Source organism: Pleurodeles waltl, chromosome 6 (assembly GCF_031143425.1).
Source record: "Pleurodeles waltl isolate 20211129_DDA chromosome 6, aPleWal1.hap1.20221129, whole genome shotgun sequence".
In the NCBI taxonomy this organism is placed as follows: Eukaryota; Metazoa; Chordata; class Amphibia; order Caudata; family Salamandridae; genus Pleurodeles; species Pleurodeles waltl.
Window position 1 is genome coordinate 273496775 of NC_090445.1, and position 24252 is coordinate 273521026.

Consider the following 24252-nt stretch of genomic DNA (forward strand, 5'->3'; position numbering starts at 1 on the left):
TCATTAGTATGTGAGGGAATCACATATCATAGTTTACCCCTAACCTATGGAATTTCCTGTAGCAGTAATTACTGCTGCTGTATCAGCAGGAGTATTGTTATTACTTCTATTCAAATTATGATCTGTTGTTTTCAGTAGTCCCAATTATGAAAAGTTTGAGCATCGTTGTAAAGATGAAAGACATTGACAGAGTGGGAGGTTTCTTTGAAGCTACATTGAAATTAGGACCAGTTTATTCCAATAAGAATAATTTGACCTGTGCACTTAGTTGAGTAGAGAAGGAGTTCATTGGGCAGGTTAAGGAGAGAAGAAGAGCAATACAATTCAAAATAGAAAAGGGGATAGTTTTAGAGACTTGGGAAAAAAGATGCAACACATTCAGTTGCTGGAAGTCAAGGATTCCTGGTCTTAGATTGGCAACATGTAGGGAAAGTATGTGAATACAGACCTAGATCAAAGACAAACATGCTTTTTGTAGGAACTAGTGAATTTAGACATGTGATTTTGTTTAAAAGTGTTTGGAATTTTATGCTAAATGAACAGGATTCAGCCATAGCAGGTGTTTATTTCACATGTGGAAAAAATGCCCATTTAAAGCTGCCGAAAGGCTGATATGGTCCATGTTACCTGGGAGTACTTTTTTCAAATATATAACATGTGGACCAATTTATTGATCCAGTCTGAGAAGAGAAATCGAATTCCAGAGTCAAAAAAGGAGCTAGTGTTTCGGAGAATGTGATGTATGTCATCTTGAATGATATGAAGATTAGAAAGCTGTCAACAATAGTAGATAAGTTATCTACAGCACTGAAGGTGCCATATTGTTAATGGGCATGGAAATGGTTGCTATGAGATCAATGGTTTTGCAAAATCACTTGCATTACACATGCTTCTCGCAAAAGAAGGTAGTGTTTGCAAAATGTTACATGCACAACATTGTTGCTCTTACATACCTGACAATAGCAAAGAGATAAGAAAGTACATTACAAACATTATTGACTTGAAAAAGGACAAAGGGAGCCATGCTGTTTTCCAAAATGCTGTTGTAGTCTCATTTGTTCTATTTTTTAGCCCTGACAGGTAAGGAGCACTTGTCTCTTATATTTAAACCCTTGACCATAGGGCGTGGCCAAGATGGCCGCTGAGTAGGAGCGTTTCACTGGAGCTCTGCCGCCAGACCACGTAGCGAACCGGACCGGACACCCAAACACCCCATCGAAGGGTGTTGCTGTGCCGCCTATGTCCCCTGGAGGCCCCTGAGTTCAGCTGGTGGCAGCGGGCACAGCGTTGGGTCACGCAGTGACAGGATGTGCAGGCTGCGACGAGCCACAGCTGGAGCAGCCGGAAAATGGCAGCCGCACAGTGATTGAGGCTCGATTGCCACGCAGAGGCGGTGGATGCGCCGAGCTGGAGTGCAGGCCCCCAAAATACTGTGAGCCCGGATGCCTCTGGGTGGACAGAGAAGCAGAGTGGAACAGGGGCTGGGCTGACAGACCCTGGTGAGGCGCGCAGGTAAAGGGCCCAGGCAGTTCAGACCCTCATGGGGAAGAGCAAGAGGGGACCTACGCTGGGAACATGAGTGAACCGCCGGCCGGCCCTGTGCATCAGATGGGCTGTGGTGCGCTGTAGGCCTGGGCTGAGTGCAGCAGGAAGAGGACAGATGCTCACAGCACAGAGGCCCTGAAGAATAGTGTTCACTGCCAGAGCGTGAATAAAGAGGACAGTCAAGAGCAGGTGAGGAGCCCCGGCTGGGGTCAGGGATTGGGCACGTGCCCGCCGGCCCCAGGTGAGCTGAATGGAGCTGCTTTGGGCCCATTGACACAGGTTGCAGGACCACCCCAAGCAGGAAGATGAGGACATCCCAGGAGTGGGACCCCAGGTAGGACGAAACGGAGCCAGCTGGAGGGGACCTCTATAAATTTGAAAGATCACATTACTCTGGGCCGCTTATCACAGACAGAGCAATGCCTACGTGGCTATCAGCTCAAACGGAGTCCCTGGAGCAGATGAGTAAGCTGGGGCAGCAATAGGAAAATGGTGGGCCAGATAGAGGATCCAGAAGGATACGGGCAACCAGGAATGGCATCTCAGAAGCACAGCAAAAAGGAGGGCTCCCTTAAGGACATCTTCAATAAAACCCATGGCAAAAAAGTGGTGCAGTCAGGGACACCATAGGTGGAGAGCGGAGAGACAGCTGGGCCGGGGCCATCGGAAGGTGATGGAGCGCTATTGACGAGAGCATTAATGGAACAGCTCTTCAGATCCCTACGTGAAGATTTGCAACACTGAAGAATGAAATAGTTGCTGACATGAAAGACCTTAAAAGACAGGTGATCGATCTGGGACAACGTGTGGACATGATAGAACAGATACACGACACACAAGAGGAATAAATGGACTGTCACAGGAGAGAACTTAGAGAACAGATCACGTTGCTTTAACATTCAAATAAAAGGAGTACCTGCGCAGGCAGTGACGGGGACCCTGTAGGAATTCATGGTGCGCCTTTTTCGCCACATGGCACCGGCCTTGAAGGGACAGAACATTGTGCATGACAGAACGCATAGGGCTGGCTGGCATGCTCACACGTCGGGCCAGGCTCAGGACATACTAACCTGTCTGCATCACTATAAACAGAGGGAGGTCATAATGGCAGCAGTCCATGACACAACATCTATTGAGTTTGAGGGCCATCGGATCGGCCTCTATCAGGACCTCTCGATGATAACACTGCAGCAACGTAGATTGCTCCGGCCTGTGACAGACCTCCTCAGGGAGGAAGGTATCAAATACAAATGGGGCCACCACTTCAGGCTACACTTCACGTGGCAAAATTAACTCTGTAGCATCCGCACATTGGAGGAGGCACAGAGATTGGATGGGATGCCGTCGAATCTCGGGGATCAAGCGCAGAAAGCAGCATCACAGCCACAACTGCTGGGCACCGACAAGGAACGCCTGAAAACGCACAACTAGCGACTCAAAACCCACAAACCTTCAACAGCTGAGAGCCAAAAGGAGAGGGCGGCGCTGCTCAGAAGCTTACGTAGCCAGGATAGCATATCGGAAGTGGATTCAGACCATTGAGGTGAACCGGGCCGTTATGTGGGATCTCCTCCGGTTCTGTAGCTCATGGATCCTGGATGATCTCAGCGGGTTGCCCGCACGACGTTACAGACATGGAAACAATAGGCTGGGATAACTGGTTGGCAGAGCTCCAGTCTACCTGACGCAGTGATTGATCTCCCGACAAACTGATGAACAGGCATGGACCCCAGGCTTTGCTGATGACTGTTCTCAGGCAGGGAACTTTATTAATAGTGTATCCCAAGTTGAATGTTCATTTCTTAATACCTCCCCACACTATCCCAGAGGGGGAGGCATCCTCCTACCTTATTACTCCAGAGCATGTGTATGGGGACACTGACACACTGCACCCGTCAACCTTCCCATTGATAACCATACTTAGGGGGTCATTCTGACCCTGGCGGCCGGTGACCGCCAGGGTCACCGACCACGAGAGCACCACCAACAGGCTGGCGGTGTTCCCTCGAGCATTCTGACCGCGGCGGTTCAGCCGCGGTCAGAAACGGAAAGTCAGCGGTCTCCCGCCGACTTTCCGCTGCTCGGGTGAATCCTCCATGGCTGCGGAGCGCGCTCCGCAGCCATGGGGATTCTGACACCCCCTACCGCCATCCTGTTCCTGGCGGGTCTCCCGCCAGGAACAGGATGGCGGTAGGGGGTGCCGCGGGGCCCCTGCAGTGCCCATGCCCATGGCATGGGCACTGTGGGGCCCCCGTAAGAGGGCCCCACTGTGTATTTCAGTGTCTGCAAAGCAGACACTGAAATATGCGACGGGTGCAACTGCACCCGTCGCACCTTCCCACTACGCCGGCTCCATTCGGAGCCGGCGTCCTCGTGGGAAGGTAGGTTTGCCCTGGGCTGGCGGGCGGCCTTTTGGCGGCCGCCCGCCAGCCCTGGGCAAATCTCAAAATACCCTCAGCGGTCTTGTGACCGCGGAGCGGTATTTTGACGGGGGAACATTGGCGGGCGGCCTCCGCTGCCCGCCAATGTTAGAATGACCCCCTTAGTCTTAATGTAGGATGCCTGAACGTCCCGGTGAAGAGGCAGGCTCTAGTGCTACAGCTTAGACACCTGAAGAGCGACATATGTCTACTACAGGAGATACATTTACTCCACCAGGACTGGAAAAAAGTGAGACTGTCAGTTTCATTCTTCGGGTACTGGACAGCGGGCGGGGGTGGCGACCTTGCTGGCTACACATTTCCTAGGGAAAGTCATTCGGGTGCAGGCTGAGATCCCTGAGAGGCTCCTTCTGCTACAAATTGACATGCAAGGGCACAGCCTGACAACAGCTAACATTTATGGGCCATATGAGCACCAAGAATGCTTCCTAAAAGATGCACTGGGTAGGGTCCTAGTGTCGTCCGGCGAAGATATTGTAGTGGGCAGAGATTTTAAGATAGCCCCAGATCCTCACTTAGACAGGTCCACCCAGAGATATGGCCAGACAGGCGCCTTCTCACAGGCTTTCAGTACTGTCAGTGACTGACTGACATTTGGCACTGACACCTCCCTGCAGACAGAACGTAGTCTTTCTCTCTGCTGCTCACCAGACATATGCCCGTATAGACCTCTTCCTCACCTCTCCATGTATTACCACCCTGTCCACCAGCTCTGCCATTGGAGTGGCCTCAATCTCAGACCATTCACCGCTCACACTCTTCCATACTCTACCTGCTTAAACACCAAGTAGAAAACACTGGCGTCTTAACATAAGACTTTTAGCATATGAGGACACTCTGGCGGAGATTAGAGACACGATCAGCCACTTTCTAAGTATAAATGATTCTTCCACATCCAACATCGCGACCCTTTGGGAAACCTTTAATTCAGTCGTTAGAGGTCAGTTTATAGCGATAGCAGTGAGACAGAATGCCGTACGCTGCAACAAGTGCCAACAGCTAGAGGGCAACATACGGGCTTTAGAGGTGACACATAGGCAGACTGGGTCCCTGGCCGTGAGGAGACAGCTCACCACACAACGAAAGCAGCCGCGGGCCTTGGATGAGGATAAGGCGGAATACGCCCTACTACAAACCGAGCAAAAGCTTTACGCTGGGGGAACATGGTGGTCATCTGCTGGCTCATAGACTTCGCACGCAGGCCACTGAGCGACGGGTGGCAGAACTAAGGGTGCCCAATGATACACTGACATGTCAGGAAGAGCTGTTCCATCAACAGTTCAAACGTTTCTATTCAGACCTATACTCCACAAAGGGGATCGACCATAAGGGAGGACTATTTGGACTCCGTGCCTCTGGCTCAACTTCCACCCGAGGACAGTGGCAGTTTGGAGAACGATATTACACCCACAGAAGTCCTCACGAGCATACACTGGCTGTAGCCAGGTAAAGCATCAGGCGCAGATAGCTTTGGGGCCAAATTTTATAAATCTTTCGGCATTCATCTAGCCCAGGTACTAGCCAGGCTCTACAATGCGCTGGGCTCATCTCTCCCCCTTCTGCCTACGATGCAACTGGGTATAGTGACAGTCATCCCTAAACCAGGGAAGGATCCACAGCTCTGCTCATCCTACCGCCCCATCACACTACTAAATGTGGACGCGAAGATCTTCATGGGTATCCTAGCACATACGTTGAACCCATACATGCAGCATCTGGTAGACCCGGACCGAACTGGGTTCATACCTGAACAGTCCTGTAGCAATAATACTAATCCACTTGCTAAACAAAGTCCATCATTCTAAAACCCCAGCTCTTCTTCTCTCCATTGATGCAGAGAAGGCATTTAACTCAGTATACTGGCAGTATGTCCACGCAGTCTTAGGGAAAATTGGGCTTGGCCTCAGGTTCCGCGAATGGATTTGATGCTATTAAGCCTAGAGCCATGGCCGCTGTGAATAAGGGACTGTCTGGGCAGTTCCCCATATTAAGGGGCACTCAACAGGGATGCCCCCTTTCGCCTTTAATATTTGCTCTATATATACAGCCCTGTGTTGAGCACATACAGCAACATTCAGATATTTCTGGGGTGCAATTGGGCGGTAGATCACCCTAATTAGCTCTCTACGCAGATGACATGCTCCTTCACCTGACCCGGCCCCAGACTTCTATCTCCTTGGTCATGGCGGAATTAACAGCCTTTTGCAGGGTATCAGGTTTTAAAACCAACCTTGCTAAATCGTCCATACTGAATGTTACCACCCCAGAGGCCGAGAGGTCATCCTTGGAGGCCACCCTCCTGTTTTCGTGTGCCGCACAGGGGATCACATACTTAGGACTGCGAATACTCCTCACAATAGAGGCCACAATAGACAGTAACTACACCCGGATACTTGACACTACACGCTCAGACTTAGCAAAATGGAAGTCACATGGCCTCTCCTGGCTAGGGCATCTGGCTGCAGTCAAGACGACACTCCTTCCTAAGATACTCTACCTCATGCAGACCCTGCCACTGCAACTGCCTCCTAACCTCCTAGGCAAAATGCAAACACTCATTTGGGAGAACATTTGGGGCATAAAGAGGGTCAGAATGTCGAGAGTCCAAGCATACCTTCCTCAGCCCGAAGGCGAGTTGGGAGTTCCACACCTATTGAGCTACTACCATTTGGCACAGTTGCACTACATGGTTGAATGGAACCGAACCCCGATGGAGAAATACTGGTGTTTTATCGACCAGGCGGTGGCAGGATTTCACATCTGCAAGGTACCATGGTTACCTAGGAAATACCATCCACCAGAGGTGTATGTCTCACCGATTTTGAGGGCCACGATGAGTGCATGGGACAAACTCCAGGTGCTGAAAGGGCTCTCTACACCGGTATCCCAATAGACACCCATCATTGTCAACCCAGATTTCCCCCTGCACTTGACAAACCTGCCTCTCTATCTTGGCGGGAAATTAATTGCAAGAGGATAGGTGACCTTTTTGACGAGGACTTCCACAGCCTCCAAGCGGGGTACGGTCTCCTGACTTCTACCTACTGGCAATTCATGGCAGTTCATCACTGGGTGACCTCGCCCCTGATACATCCGCATGCTAGTCGACTCCTTACAAGATCTGACCAATAGTTACCGACCAAAGATACGGACAAACAGCTCTTGTCTGACATCTATACTCTACTGATCACATCAACTACACTCTCCGTAACACCAGCGAGACGCAGATGGGAGAGGGAATGCAAGCGTACATTTACAGACTGGGAATGGCGTGATGTCCTTCACCGGGCATGGGTCACAGCGCAAACCATGAACACCAAAGAAATGTTTCTGAAAATAGCCCATTACATGTACTACACACATGCACGGGTGGCCCAGTGGAGGGCGCAAGGCAACGGCAAATGCTGGCATTGGTGCGGATAGGAAGGTACACTTACTCATATATTATGGTAGGTCGCTCCCCGCTTTGCCCTCAGCGCCACCTCTTCTCTCACCGTCTTCCACTTTTGCCGTTCCCGCCGCTGCATCCCCTGCGGCCCCTCCCGCCTCCCCCCTCCTTCTCCCACCGTCTTCCACTTTAGCCGTTCCCGCCGCTGCGTCCCCTGTGGCCCCTCCCGCCTCCCCTCTCCTTCTCTCACCGTCTTCCACTTTAGCCGTTCCCGCCGCTGCATCCCCTGTGGCCCCTCCCCCGAGCCCTCGCATAGGTCAAGCCCTCCCGCCTCCCAGCTGCCACTCCCACCCTCCCCTACTCTTATGGCAGCAGCGACGCGCTAGCAGGGAGCAACCTTTGACCCTGCTACTGCAGGTAGGTCGCTCCCCTCTTTGCCCTCCGCGCCACCTCTTCCCTCACTATCTACCACTTTAGCCGTTCCCGCCGCTGTGTCCCCTGCGGCCTCTCCCGCCTCCCCTCTCCTTCTCTCACCGTCTTCCCCTTTAACCGTTCCCGCCGCTGCATCCCCTGCGGCAACTCCCCCCAGCCCTCCCATAGGTCAAGCCCTCCCGCCTCCCAGCTGCCACTCCCACCCTCCCCTACTCTTATGGCAGCCGCGACGCGCTAGCAGGAAGCAACCTTTGACCCTGCTACTGCAGGTAGGTCGCTCCCCGCTTTTCCCTCCGCGCCACCCCTTCTCTCACCGTCTTCCACTTTAGCCGTTCTCGCCGCTGCATCCCCTGCGGGCGCTCCCGCCTCCCCCCTCCTTCTCTCACCGTCTACCACTTTAGCCGTTCCCACCGCTGCGTCCCCTGCGGCCCCTCCTGCCTCCCCCTCCTTCTCTCACCGACTTCCACTTTAGCCGTTCCCGCCGCTGCATCCCCTGCGGCCCCTCCCCCCAGCCCTCCCATAGGTCAAGCCCTCCCGTCTCCCAGCTGCCACTCCCACCCTCCCCTACTCTTATGGCAGCCGCGACACGGCCGCACAGCGGATGCATGCAGCGGGCGTGCCTCTGGTGCGCCGAAGGCACACCAAAGGCAAGCCTGTCTGCGCCCGTCCGCGCCTGGACCGCACCCAGCGCCACCCCCCTGGTCCACGAGACCCCTGCACCTCCAGACGCCGCTACACTGCCGACCAACTCAGCGCCCTCAATCCCGGCCACATCACAGCAGGCTCCAAGCCCTCACCAAGGAACACCCACAGACGCTTCGCATGCTGCTCCTGCAGATTCACCTGTGACCAAACAACGAAACCAACAAAGACCGAAACTAACCACCTCCACTGCATACTCCTCAACACCTGTTCCGCACGCAAGCACGCCATCGAGCTCTGGGACCTGCTCGACTCCACCGCCCCAGATATAGCCTTCCTGACCGAAACCTGGTGGAACAACACCTCAGCGCCCGACATCGCAATAGCCATCCCGGACTGCTACAAGATTATCCGTAGGGACCGCAACAATGGAATCGGAGGAGGCATAGCCATCGCCCACAAATCCTCCCTCAAGGTCGACACCCACACTGACGACTCCCTCAAGACCGCCGAACACCTACACTTCCGCATCCACACCGACCCCAACACCATTCTCAAAGGAACGCTCATCTACAGACCCCCCCCGGACCACGAGCACCATTCAAGGAATCCCTTGCCGACCTCACCAGCACCCACGCACTCACCTCAACGGATTACATCCTCCTCAGGGACCTTAATTTCCACCTGGAAAACAACAACAACACCAACACCACTACTCTGATCGACAACCTCACCAACCACGGCCTCAGACAACTCATCATCACACCAACCCACATCGCCGGCCACATGCTTGATCCCATCTTCTCCTCAAGCGCCCACATCACTTTCAACCATACCACCGTACTCCACTGGACCGACCACCACTGCATCCACTTCAACTACAAGAAACATACTGAGCACCATCGCTCCCAACAACCACCCCACCGATGCTGGAGCAAAGTTACGGAAGACCAGCTTACCAACGCCCTCGTCCAGAACCCACCCCCCGACTCCACCGACCCAGACACCGCCGCCAACAACCTCACACTGTGGATCAACGACTGTGCCAACACCCTCGTACCACTCAAAACACCCACCGACAACCATGCCAGAAGAAAAGCCACCTGATTCACCGACGAGCTCCTAAACTCCAAACGCGACTGCCGGAAGCTAAAAAAGGAATGGCTCCTTAAACGCACACCTGACAGCCTCACAGCCCACAAGGACGCCACCCGAAAGCACCACCAACTCATCAGACAAGCCAAACGATCGCACTTCAAAGACCGCCTGGACAACAACGCACACAACAGCAAAGAGCTCTTCAGCATCGTGAAAGAGCTCTCCAACCCCAACGCCAACGTCAACGACATCCCTCCATCCCAAGAACTCTGCAACGCACTGTCCACCTTCTTCCACCGGAAGATCACCGACATCCATGACAGCTTCAACACCACCCCCATGCCAGACCCCACCCCCGAACACTCCACATGTGTAAACCTCCTGACCTCCTGGACCAATGTGAACGACACAGAGGCACGCAAGATCATGAACTCCATCCACTCAGGATCTCCGTCAGACCCCTGCCCTCACCACGTATACAACAAACCCGACTCCGCCATCATCCCCCAACTACGGAAGGTCATCAACATCTCCTTCGAAACAGCGACATTCCCTGAAAAATGGAAACACGCTGAAATCTGCACCCTCCTCAAGAAGCCTAAAGCAGACCCCAACGACCTCTGAACTTCCAACCCATCTCCCTGCTCCCTTTCCCAGCAAAAGTGATAGAAAAAATCGACAACACACAACTAACCAGCCACCTCGAAGACAACAGCATCCTAGACCCCTCCCAGTCCAGCTTCAGATGAAACCACAGCACCAAAACCACCCTTCTCGCCGCCACAGGCGACATCAGACGCCAGATGGACAATGGCGAAACATCAGCCCTCATCCTCCTGGCCCTATCTGCCGCTTTCGACACAGTCTGCCACTGCACCCTGAAATCACGCCTCCATGAAACCGGAATTCAAGGAAAAGCCCTCAACTGGATCATCTCATTCCTCTCCGGCAGAACCCAGAGAGTCCGCCTCCCCCCCCTTTCGCTCCGAAGCCACCGACATCATCTGCGGCGTTCCCCAAGGCTCATCCCTCAGCCCGACGCTGTTCAACATCTACATGGCCCCCCTCGCACAAGTGGCCCGACAACACAACCTCAACATTCTCACCTACGCCGACGACACCCAGTTCATCCTCTCACTCACTAAAGACCCACGCACTGCCAAAACCAACCTCCACGAGGGAATTAAATCCATTGCCGAATGGATGAGAAACAGCCGTCTGAAACTGAACTCGGACAAGACGGAGGTCCTCATCCTCGGACCCACCCCCTCTGCCTGGGACGACTCCTGGTGGCCCACCACACTAGGGACCCCACCGACACCGTCCGACCATACTCGTAACCTGGGCTTCATCCTCGACTCCACCCTCACCTTGTCTAAACAGGTCAACGCAGTCTCCTCCTCCTGCTACAACACACTCTGCATGCTCCGCAAAATCTACAAGTGGATCCCGACATTAACAAGAAGGACAGTAACACAGGCCCTCGTCAGCAGCAGGCTGGACTACGGCAATGCACTCTACACAGGCATCGCAGCAAAAGACCTACTACACCTCCAACGCATCCAAAACGCCTCCGCCCGGCTGATCCTCAAGTACCCCGCCACAGCCACATCTCCCACCACCTGAGAAACCTTCACTGGCTCCCCGTGGACAAAAGGATAACTTTCAAGCTTCTTATCCACGCTCAAAAAGTGCTCCACGACACCGGACCAGTCTACCTAAACAACAGACTCAGCTTCTACACCCCCACCCGTCAGCTCCGCTCCACTAACCTCACCCTCGCCGTTGTCCCCCGCATCCGAAGAAAGACCTTCGGCGGCAGATCCTTCTCTTAGCTTGCCGCCAAAACCTGGAACACCCACCCCACCGCCCTGTGACAGACTCAAGACCTTCTCACCTTCAGAAGACTCCTCAAGACCTGGCTCTTCGACCAGTAACAACAGCTCCCCCCCACCCCCCCCCCCCCAGCGACTTGAAACCCTCAGGGGTACGAAGTGCGCTTTATAAATCCTATGATTGATTGATTGATTGATAGCACTGCCCAAAGATCACCTCCTTCTGGCAGTCCATCCTCCAAGCAATTGAGGACATATATAACACATATATAAACACAACCATACCAGGCTTGCCAAGCTACATACTACTGGGCCTCCCCAACCCCCAAACATATCCTCTCCACACACCCAAGGGTAGGGCTATTACCTTGGCGCTGGGGGCTGCTAAACAACTAATGCTCTCACATTAGTGTACCACGCCCATTCGCACCCACACTGATTGGTTGCATAGGTTATGGATTCTTATGGGTATGGAAAAATTGACAGCGGCAGCGACTGGCTCACTGCCCCTCTTTGATAAAACATGGAGATCATGTATCCATTACTTGTCGGACGTATTCAGGGAACTAACCTTCCCTTCCTACCTGTGCATCCTTAGACTGACGAATCCTGCCCAGACTTCCCTTTGAGATTCTAAGGCTTTTCCGCTCGCAACGTACGCTTTGAGTATGCATACTGAGTGGGGTAACTCTTACACCGTAGGTGCCGTATTCCCCCTTCTTTTCCCCCTCACCCCCCCACCTTCCCCCTCCTTTATGTTACCTGGCTCCCCACCGGCATCATCTCTGAGTAACAGCTTTGCTATTGTGTACAGGGGAGTCAGGCACTAAGATTAAAAAAGGGGAAGATATATTAGGAACAGGTCGTTTAATTTAGCCCTTGTTTCTATTGGTCGACATGTTATTGGCCACTCTTCCCTGTGACCTTTATCAGGACCGAGAAAATAAATGCGTACCCCTCTCCTAAAAAGTGAAATTATTTCAATAGCAACATGTAGACACTGCACACACTTTTCATGCTATGAAAAACATGTCACTCATTTGGTAAAGAAAAGTTATACCGAGTTGGTAGGACATTTTTTCATACCTGCAATCAACAATGGAGAGAAATAAATCAAAATGATATGTGGTAGAGATAATTCCTATCCCACAATGCCCCACTCTGTGGGCAACCCTAGTGAAAATAAACACTGGGTTGTCATAGCGTTTATAGTGAACATTTCTAGGCAGAGAATGGTGAGCAAATTGTGAGTTTGGAAAAACTCTGTGACAAACACAACACACATGTGTACAAATCGATATATAATTGTTAGAAATGGCGGTCCGGTTACCCACTGTCCTAGCAAGGACCCTCACTCTAGACAGGGTATATCACACACAATCCCAATTATCCTGTGCCCACCCTCTGGTAGCTTGGCACTGAGCAGTCAGGCTTAACTTAGAAGGCAATGTGTAAAGTATTTGTTCAATTAATCATATAATACCACCACATAGCACCACAAAAATACACCACACAGTGTTTAGAAAAATATAGAATATTTATCTGAATAAATGCAGGTCAAAACGATCAAAGATGCAATACGTAAATATAGAGATATCACTGAAAAGTGATATAAAGTGTCTTAAGTCTTTTAAAAGCAAACAAAGTCTCTTTCAAGCACAAAATACCTGGTTCGCGTGAAAAATCTCTGCAGAGGGCCGCAGAGGAGGAGAAGTGTGGAAACAAAGGGGTGTGTGTCGATTTCTCAGGCCATGCACGGCTATGCATTGTTTAGTTTCCACGCAGGGACGGCTGTGTGTCGATTTCCGGCGCTCGGTCGTGGATCCTCTTCAGGTTTCAGGGTTTTCAGACACCGCGGAGATGGTACGTGGATTTCCTGCGCTGCCAGGATGAAGTCACAGGAGCTGCGCCAATCCAGTGGCTGTTGCATCAAATTTTCTACCGCATGGGAGGCGCTGCATGGATTCCTCTCTGTAAGTCGGGCTGCATTGTTCCGGCTCGGCTATGCATCGATCCAGTGGGCCGTGCATCGAATTTCAGGTCGCTACGTGGGCGCTGCGATGATCTTCTTGTTGCGAAGTCGGGCTGCATTGTGCCGGTTTGGCGTGCAGTGAATATTTCACTGCGGTGCAGGCTGTGCGTCATTTCTGGCAGGCTGTGCGTCCAATTTCACCGCACAAGGTGTCCTTCTTGAAGAGATGAAGTCATTTTGGTTCTGAGATTTCAGAGAACAGGAGGCAAGCTCTATCCAAGCCCTTGGAGAGCACTTCTTCACCTCAGCCAGATAGCAGCAAGGCAACAGCAAGGAAGCAGTCCTTCACAGAAAGCAGTCAGGTGAGTCCTTTGGGCAGTCAGGCAGTTCTTCCCTGCAGGATGCAGGTTCTGGTTACAAGTTTCTTCTCCAGGAAGTGTCTGAGTTGGAAGGGGCAAAGGCCCTGTTTATATACCCAAATGTGCCTTTGAACTGGGGAAAGCTTCAAAGTGGCTTAGAAGTGCACCAGGTCCCCTTTCAGTTCAATCCTGTCTGCCAGAGTCTCAGTAGAGGGTGTGGCAGTCCTTTGTGTGATTGCAGGCCTTCCACCCTCCTAGCCCAAGAAGACCCATTCAAAATACAGATGTGTGGAAGTGAGGCTGAGTATCCTGTGTTTGTGGTGTTTCTGAGTGAATGCACATGGCGCTTTCAACTAAACCCAGCCAGACGTGGATTGTAAGGCACAGAAAGATTTAAGTGCAGAAAAATTCTCACTTTTTAAAAGTGGCATTTCTAAAATAGTAATATTAAATCCAACTTCACCAGTCAGCAGGATTTAATGTCACCATTCTGGCCATACTAAATATGACCTTCCTACTCCTTTCAGATTAGCAGCTCCTACTCAAACAATGCATGAGGGCAGCCCCAATGTTAGCCTATGAAGAGAGCAGGCCTCACGGCAGTGTAAAAATGAATTTAGGAGTTTTACACTACCAGGACATGCAAACTACATAGGTACATGTCCTGCCTTTTGCCTACACAGCACCCTGCCCTATGGGTTAGCTAGGGCATACCTTAGGTGTGTCTTATATGTAGAAAAAGGGGAGTTTTAGGCTTGGCAAGTACTTTTAAATACCAAGTTGAATTGGCAGTGAAACCGCACACACAGGCCTTGCAATGGCAGGCTTGAGACAAGGTTAAGGGGCTATTTAAGTGGGTGGCACAATCAGTGCTGAAGGCCTACTAGTAGCATTTAATCTACAGGCCCTGGGCACACATAGTGCACTCTACTAGGGATTTATAAGTAAATTAAATAGTCCAATTGGGTATGATCAAATGTTACCATGTTTAAAGGGGGAGAGCATATGCACTTTAGCACTGGTTAGCAGTGGTAAAGTGCGCAGAGCTTTAAAACCAGCAAAAACATTATCTAAAAAATGGAAGGAGGCAGGCAAGAAGTTAGGAGTGACCACCCTAAGGCTGTCAGGTCTAACAATAATCACAGCATGAAGGTCTTGTTCAGGGGAAATCACCTATACACAAACACTGGGGTCTGCATCTTAATGTGTGTCTGACTTTGGTAACCTTTTATCCCTAAACAATGGAGAAAAAATCCTGCGCTCATTGTCCAAACCCGTTACCTACATCCATACTTCCAGGTGTCAGAAGACTAGATCACGTACCTATTCCAAATGGCAGCCGTGCATGGGACCATTTCCTGGGTCCTTGCATACTATACGATGAAGACAGAAGATTTGTTCTGTCCTAGTGAGAAAAAGATCAGAATGAGCAAAGCGTAGTTTCCTGGCTCTGTTGGTTCACTCACACTGAATTTATTCGCATAAAACCATAGAAAGTCAACAGTAATAGCTAGAGATATTTCAAGTAACTATAACCTGTGCCATGAGATAACTATAGCTTGTGCCCTCAGCCATGCACTGCTAATTACCCCAGATATTACAGCACTCATGACAACCTTCATAATGTCAATAAAAATATCAATGAAACATTAGCGGTCAAATTAAAAACTGTGCATTGTGGGGATGCAAATTGTTGTTATCTCAGGGTGTGACTATAACAGCCCTGTAACATGTGTGCCCTCATCATGACATTGGTGGTAAATCCCACTTCCCACAGCGGTGACAGCTGCCAACATACCGCCGCGGAGGCGAACATCCGTTTGCCAAATTAAGACACATGCACACCAATCTAACAGAATACTGCCATATACACCCCCGCAGCCCAAAGGTCAGTACTAAAGTGGCAGTACGCACACCCATAACATTATGACAACGAAACAACACCAACCACGTCATAACCCACAAATCACCACAGCGGACATTGAATGGCGGTAACCCATTTGCAGTACACGCCGTCGCGCATAAAATGGACACCAAAAGACTAACCTACACAACATTGGCCAATACCAAAAACATACACCTGACACTAATATACACAACACCCCACCCACAACCACAGCACTATAAAACACACACCCACATTACCCACAACCCTTTACGAATACAAATTATTGCCACCAGACTGACACCAAGACCACTGCGACAACTAGACACACACACCACATAAACCCATACATCCTTCACGCACCCCACTTTACACACCCAACCACAGTACCCAAGACCCACTCACTTATACACACACCACACACTACCCATGCTCCCACAAAGGCACCCCCGTTTCACAGATGAGGAGTTGCGGGTCATGGTGGAGGAAGTAGTCAGGGTAGAGCCACCGCTGTTTGGAGCACAGGTACAGCAAATATCCATTACCAGGAAGATGGAGCTATGGTGGAGAATCATGGACAGGGTGAACGCAGTGGGACAGCATCCAAGAACAAGGGACGACATCAGGAAGAGGTGGAACGATCTACGGGGAAGGTATGTTCCGTGACAGCAAGGCACCTGCTCACCATCCAGAGGACTGGCGGTGGAGCCCCACCTCCTCCCCCACAGCTCAGAGCATGGGAGAAGCAAGTCTTAGCAATCCTGCATCCTGGGGAACTCACTGGAGCTGCCGGAGATCTGGACACTGATGAGTCAACATTTACTACTTATCACCCCCACACCTGCATGCCATCTCACCCCGTCACCCTCACTCCCATCACTCCATTCCATCCCACACACTGCACCTACACATATGACTAACCCCAATGCCAAGCCCTGTGTAAGAAAACAGGGCTGATTGCAGAGGCCCCCTAAATTTTTGCCCCCATTTTCCACTGTTTGCTGGTGTTTTCCTCAATCCGAGGGTACCCTGGGTACTGCTAACCAGTCCCAGGGCCTGTGCTCTGTGTAAAATCAATATGCAAATTAGGCTAATTATAATTGGCTAAGTCAACCTACCTATAAGTCCCTAGTAAATGGTAGGGCATGTAGGTTTAGGGACCACAGCATAGGTAGTGCACCAATAGGTGCACTGTTGAGGTGCCCAGTGTCATTTTAAAGGCAGGCCTGCCTTGCTGGCTGCTTTTTAATTAATGTTATATGCAAATTTGACTTTGGAATTAAACGTAGTTCCAAATATCTTAAACTACCTTATTATTATTACATATAAGTCACCCCTATGTGCCCCTAGGGCTGGGTGCCATGTAACTATAAGCAGGGACCTTATAGAAATAGTTTTATAAGCCCTGGTGAAGTAAAAGCAGCAACATTTGTTTTTCCCTAATTGTAGTGAATGACCTTCATAGGCTAGAATGGGGAGACTTTATTTTAATTTTAAAAGTCCCCTTAAATGACAGATACCAAGAGTTTGGTATCAAATTAATTGTTAGAATAAATCCCACAACCTACAGTTGTTGGATTTAGTATAACTTGTTCAGGTAAAGAGTTTTAAACTTTACCTGAAAAATTGTCAATTTCAGCCCTGCATTGTTTTTGCTGCTGTGCTCTAATTGGTCAGCCTCTGATGAGGTGTGAAGTGGCCTGGCTTCACACAAAGAGATGTGCCTGTGGGAGGGGATCTCCCCTCAGCAGATGGTGATTCAGGAAGGGGGGAGGGCTGTCAAACTGGTCTTCAAAGGCAGAGAAGGACATTTGGAGCAACACCCCCACATCCTGCAAGCCCAGACAACTAGGTGCCCCCTTGATTAGATTAGGAGAGGGCAGGAGAGGGGTGTGTTTATGATTTTTAGCCACACCAGTGGGTGGGCTCAGCCAGATGTAACCTCCAAAAATCACTTACAGCCATGATGGATTTTTGAGGAATGTTGCCTCCTGGGATTGATTTTTGCCACACTTCCCAGGAAGTGGTCATCACAGGGGGAAGGACCCTGCACCTGATTGGAGAACCAGGACCCAGCCCCCCCCCCTGTTTTTCACCCAGAAGCAAGGATAAAACTGGCAGACCTGCACCCACACCTCAGATCCCCATCAGTTTCCAACAAGGAAGAACCAAAGGAGAAGAAGGACTGACCTGCTGGACCCCTGGCCTGCACCAGGACCCTGCACTCTGAAGGACTGCACCAGCTGCACACTTGGGCTTTACCACAAGAAGGACTTTGCCTTGGCTTCAACTGGTTCAAGGAGGGACTCCCTGTTTGTTACAGGTGAAAACTTGTTAACCAGGGTCCCCTGCACCAACTCCTGAGGAAACCAACCAGCTGTCCACTGTCCAGTGGCCAAAAAGGAGTTTGCGCCAGTTGCATTCTGGGAGTTGTAGTCCACACCCTCAAGGATCATCTCAGAGCTTCTGGAACCTTGGGGTGAGATGTGGACCCCAAAAGAACCTTAAAGGAACATCTGGGAGAAGATCCAAAAGTTTGGAGAACTTTTGAAAAAAAGCTCCACAGAGGGACCGACACGCCACGGCAACTCTATCCGGCTTGCCTCAACTGCGACCCGGCCTGATTGGAGGCTCATCCCGTTGAAGAAAATCTCCAAAAAAGAGACTAAGTCCGAACGTACAAAGTTGACCGGGACCTCCCAGCCAGCGTATCCGAGGAGGGCTCCAAGGATGTCGGATAAAGATTCAGGTTTACCCCGGTCGAAGGATTTTCCCCTTGAAAAAACGACTTAGTCCGAAGGTAAAAATCTCCACCGAGGGCTCCCGCAACGTGTATCCGGAGAAGAGTTCCAGGAGGTCGGATTGGACTGGCAGGTTTGTCCCGCTGAAGAAAATCTTCAGAAAAACGACTAAGTGCGAAGGTAAACTTTTGACCGAGGCCTCCCAGGGGCTGTAGCCAAGCCGGGCTCCATTGCGGTCGGCCTTAAACTTTGACTTTGCCCCGGTCAAGGTGCAACCAGATGACCCGATTGGCGCATTTTGTTTCTAGGCGCTAAAAAAACAATAATTCTTTAAAAATTCATATCTCCGGTTCCCCTTATCCGATTTTATTTGTTATTGTGTCATTTTAAAGATAAAAATATAATCTATTTTTATATTTTGGTTTTGGATTTTTAAACTGTATCCTGTGTTTTATTCAATAACTGTTTTGTGCTATTTGAATGCTTTACACTCTGTTTCCTAAGTTAAGCCTTCTCGCTTGTTACCAAGCTACCAAGGGTTGAGCTGGGTTTAATTTACTGAGACCTAAGTGGAGGTTAGTGGCCTATTGCTAAGTGTAGGTACCTACCTGCCCTTACCAATTACCCATTTTCCAACATTTTTGGTGGCAGTGGTGGGATCATGTACTTGTGTTCAGTATCACATTGCAGTTTTAAGTAAAAAAAAAAAAAATCCTTTAAATTGTCCTAGTGCAAAAATTGTTTTTAATTTTTAATTTGGATTAATTTAAATTATTGAATTTTTGTGATTTTTCTAAATTTGTGTTTCCAATTTCTTTGTTGACAGAAAACTAGGGAACCATGGAGCTTGATCTGGCTAGCCTACCCACACTGAGAGTAGTCCAGCTTAGGGGGTTGTGTACTGCAAGAGGGTTCCCTGCAACCACTGACCTCAGGAAGCATGTCAAATCCCTGACAGCATGGGCTGAGGCCCACGAGGTAGACTCAGAGGAAGCTCCAGAGGGGGAATAGGTAGGGGAAGATGCTAGCTCCAACCACTCAGGGGAGGGAGGGCATCTGAGCCTAAGTGAGGAGGAGGAAAACAGGTCCTCACTGCACACAGTTACTATGGCCATAACCAAAGCTAGTTGGGGGAAGGGGGTTCCTTCAGGAGGAAAGAACCTGTCCCACAGGGAAAGAGAGCTGGGGGCCCAGTCAGCATTTATAGCTTTGGAGGCACAGAATCTGGCCCTAGAAGAGAAAAAGTGGGCTAAGAAAGAGAAAATTGATGGTGGCAGCGACAGAGAAGCTGAGGTGTTCATGGGTGGAGGGTTTTGCCCCAGATTACCCAAGGGGGTGGTTCCTGCTTATGTAGAGGGAGATGACATAGCCAAGTGGTTGGAGGCCTTTGAGAGGGCACTCCAAATGAGAAGGGTTAGGCCTCAACACTGGGGTTCACTTTTATGGGAGTTGGTCCCCAACTCAAGGAGGGATAGGCTTCTGACCTTAAGTGGGGAGGAGGCAGATTCATACCCTAGTATGAAGAGGTGCTTAACCAAGAAGTTTGGTCTGACCCAAGAGCAGTATAGGATGAAGTTCAGGGACACCCAGAAGGTCAGTACCCAGTCTTGGATTGACTTTGTAGACACCTCACTGAAGGCACTATAGGGCTGGATTCATGGTAACAAAGTAAATACTTATGAGGGGTTATACAATCGGATCATGAGAGAGTACATCTTGACCAATTGTATCCAAGAAAGGTTACGCCAGCATTTAGTGGACTCTTAGCTGACCAACCCTAGAGAGCTGGGGGAGGCAGTTGATGAGTGGTTGAGAACCAGAGTCCTCCACGCAAAAGAAAAAAGCTACCTCCCAAGGATGAGCACCTCGAGAGGTAGCAGGAGCCAGTCTTGGGAGGTGGCAGTGTAGTGTGGTCAGTTTTACGTATCCTTTGAGCATTAGCTTCAGGCTTTAGGCCTTTGTGCACTTTGCCCTGGATGTATTTTATTCATTTGCTCGCAGTTTAGAGCCTCTGTGCACTTTGCTCTAAATGCTTGTTATTCAGCTTCGTACTGTTATTTTTCAAATAGCCAGTTCTACGGTCTTGTTTTATATTTCATATCACACTGTTTAGCCTACTTCAGCATTGGAGTTCTCCATAACACATTCTTGTTCACTCTGTGCTTCAGTCAAGGATACAGTCTGGTACATTGCCGATAGACGTGGTAGTTTAGTCTTTGGCATTTCTGCGTAGGGACATTTTGTGATCACGCTGACATGTTAGTTATAAAAACACTTCCTTGTCCCAATACACGCGAGAGGGAGATTCCGACTAGGGAACCACAACTAGACGCTGACTGCCTCGTTGCAGATGCTGAACCAAGATCACAGGCCTTTGCTCAGGTATGAGGGCTGATGTCTCCCCAGGGATTCAGAAAGGCAAGTTAGAAGCTTAACATGCTGTGCTCGAAATAGAACTAGCAGAGAGAGAGTAGAAACTATTAAACACCATGATAGCGTTGTTCTTATGTTTTACTCTCCTGGTGACTATTTCAATCCTACTGTGTTGTATGGTTCTGGTTATTGCGTCTCACGCCTTATTATCTAAAATGCAATTGTTTTATTAAAACATTATATAAAACTTATACTGCCTTTGTCATTTGTATATGAGATCATACTGTAAATGAGAGAGTTGGTTTGGATCTGAGTGACCACGACTTCCCTGAGAAGTTCCAAAGATGTCATGCGCTCGGCTGCCCAATCATCTCTTCCCTACGGGAGAAATGAGGCACTGCTAGTTAGCCGGAGCAAACCCGGATTTAGGGTGACAGAGGTCCTTCCAAGTGGGTCAGACTCAGTCCCCCACACCGTGAACGATCCTGCTGCCTAGAAATCCAGTAGTCTCATTTAGGATAATGAGAGCCCACGCGACAGCAGTCCTCAGGGCCATGTATGGTTCCAGCACTGTGATCTGCATGTGCCAGCCCCAGGGAGGTGGTGGTCCACAGGGGCCCAGAGGAGGTTTGTGAGACCCCCCTCTTTTTTTAGTCAAATAGCTCCAGTGGAGGTGGTGGTCCTAGGGCTCGAGGAGTCCACAGAACCCCACTATTTATTTAATATGTAGCCCCAGGTAGGTCGTGATCCCCAGGGCCTGAGAGGGTTCTGCCTGGCCCCTGCATACTTCTCTAATATAGCCCAAGGGAGATGGTGGTCTCTGGGGCCCAGGGGCCTCTAAGGCCCCCTATTCATTTTATTTTGTAGCCACAGGGATGTGGTTGTCCTGGGGCCCAGGGTGGTCCGCTCTCCCCTACATATTTCTGACATTTTGCGCTGGGGAGATGGTGGTCCCTGGGACTTTTTGGAGCCCTAGGAGGGGGCCTAGTGTACTCACCTCCTCATTTCAATAAGAAACCATGACCCCAAGCCCTGGCCCATCCAGAGGCAATATTAAAAGCAAGTACGGGTGAGCACGCTTGTTTTTTTTAAAATCACGACGAAGTTCATGGATATTCACAGATTTTGCTGTGAATTAAAAACAATGCTTTTCTGGCCTGGCAGGTCTCAGGAAGACCCCTGGAACAAGGCTAGGGCCCATGGAACAAGGCTAGGGGTTCAGGGCATTCCTACCCTGCCCAATATTATTTTTGTAATCTTTTTGTTTTGGAGCTTAGCTTCAGCTCAAAATGGTTGTCAACACGTCTGTACAAGATTGAGAGGATTCATGTGTTTTCGCCTCTAGATGTACAAATTTGGTTTTCTTTTAATATTCCAAAAGCTACTGCACTGAGTTACACCAAGTAACAAAAACTGTGCTTTCTGGACCAAAAGCTACCTTTCTGCCAAATTTTGTGTATCTTACCTAACACATTAGAATTGCGTATTTAGCAGCTCCCTGGGTGTGGGAGCAATGCCATCTCCCGCAGATGGTGGGGACCACAAGGGCCTTGAGGCTCAGCCCGCGGTCCAATTTTGGAGATGCGTTCATGATGCACAGGAATATGATTTCATCTCCACCAAGCAAAGAAGTACTTACATCTGCAAAGTAGAATTCATCCTAACGTCTTGCGCATGGCCAGGGCAAAGCTAGTGTGTTTTCTCAGCAGTTCCACCTTAAAGTTAAATGATATCCTTGATGGAGGTGTTTGCATCTTTGCTCTATCTTGCACAATATATAATGTAGTGATACTAGAGCATGGCAAATGACCTAAAAGCCCCACCACATATACATTAGTGGTCTGTAACACCTTCCCTTTCTTTTCCCAGGGTGATGGACAGCTTACTAAAAGGCCCCCCAAGCGCATTTCTCGCTCGATTTTGGAGACACGCTCTTGACGCACAGGAATATGATTGCAACCCCACCAAACTAAGAAGCACTTCCTTCTGTGAAGTACAAATCATCTTCACATTTTACGCTTGGCCTAGACAAAGCAAGTGTGTTTGCTCTGTAGTTCTACCTTGAAAGGTTATCTGTAATCCTCAATGGAGGTGCTTGTATCCTTATTCTTGGGAGCGTATGTAGTAATACTACAAGCATGTAGAGTGTCCTAGAAACCCTCTCTGTTTGGCCCGTTCCTAACCCCTGCCACGCATGGCCGAAGTGTGTCTGGTGCAGCGCACAATCGAAGGTATAGCATGGCTTGGGTGGTTATAGGAGGCAGGCCAGACCCTGTAAGCAACCGTTTCCGTGCACGGCCAAAGGCTGTGCATAGTGTTGGGTGGTTGTAGGGTATAGGGCCTGCTGGCAAGCCCTGCCACACATGGCCAAAGGCCGTGCATGGGAAGGGGTTGGGTGGTTTTAGAAGTTGGCGCTGTGCACCACTGAAGACCATGCACAGTGGTGATTGGATTAACATAAAGTAACTAAAATTACTTAACAGTAAAATTCACAGAAAAAAACAAAGGTAAAGGGGATATTATAGTTAGGAAACAGATTTTTTTTTTTTAAACATAGAAATTCACCTAAACACCAAATATTTCAGGGATGTTATAGTTAGGCTCACATTTGAAACATACAAAACCATGGACATTCAACAGTTATAGTTAGGGCTAGTTCAAGTAAATAGAACACATTTCTTTCTTCATGGTTTCTACATGTTGGGTTTTGTCATTAAGTTTTGCTCATTTTTGCTGTCTGCGCCGCCACCCCTTCTGCTTTTCTGCAAGCAGCAGGAACGAAGGCCACCCCCACACAATATGAGAAACTAGCACTACTTCTCCTAGCTCCTGAGGGGGGAAGAGGTGGGGAGGAATGCTTTTTATCAATCACCCAGCTGTTAGACTGCACCAGGAATTGGCCTGCCCAAACTCACTGAACAAAGAAGAGTGCCCTGACAACTGGAGTCAAACTACTGGGAGGCTGCCTTTGAAATTATAGCATGCAAATCCCTGGCAGTAATGTCAGTAAGGGGTGGAGCAGAAACCCCAGTAGCTGATGTGGCCAGTGGCTCCTTGATGACTCCATTTTGGATTGTCCCAACATGCTGTGCATTAGGGTTGGGATAGAGGTGGAGAGGTAAATTGGCACCCCTGGATTGGTTAAGGGTGCCTGTATTCTGGACCCTTCCTCTCTCATTTATTAACTCTTGCACAAGGGGAGACTTTTCCTGGCCTGCAGATTTTCTAACTACTGTGCTGCTTGATCCTGGGACCGCCCAGGAGAACTGAAAGGAGTAACCCCTTCACCCCCAGTCAGGACCCAGGACCCTATCCATGACTCTGTTCAGCTGACCCCAGTACCAGTGGATCTCCCCAAGGGCCAGTGTGGCTGACCCCCTTTCTCCGGACCAGTTGCAGGAAGTCCTGGACTTTTCTACACCCACCAACAAAGCCACTAAAGAGAACTGGCACAGGGAGGACTACGATACTCTGGAGGTGAGGAGGTTTGCTGCAACTGCCCATGGTGGATAGACCTCACCACCCAGAGTAAAATCAGCCC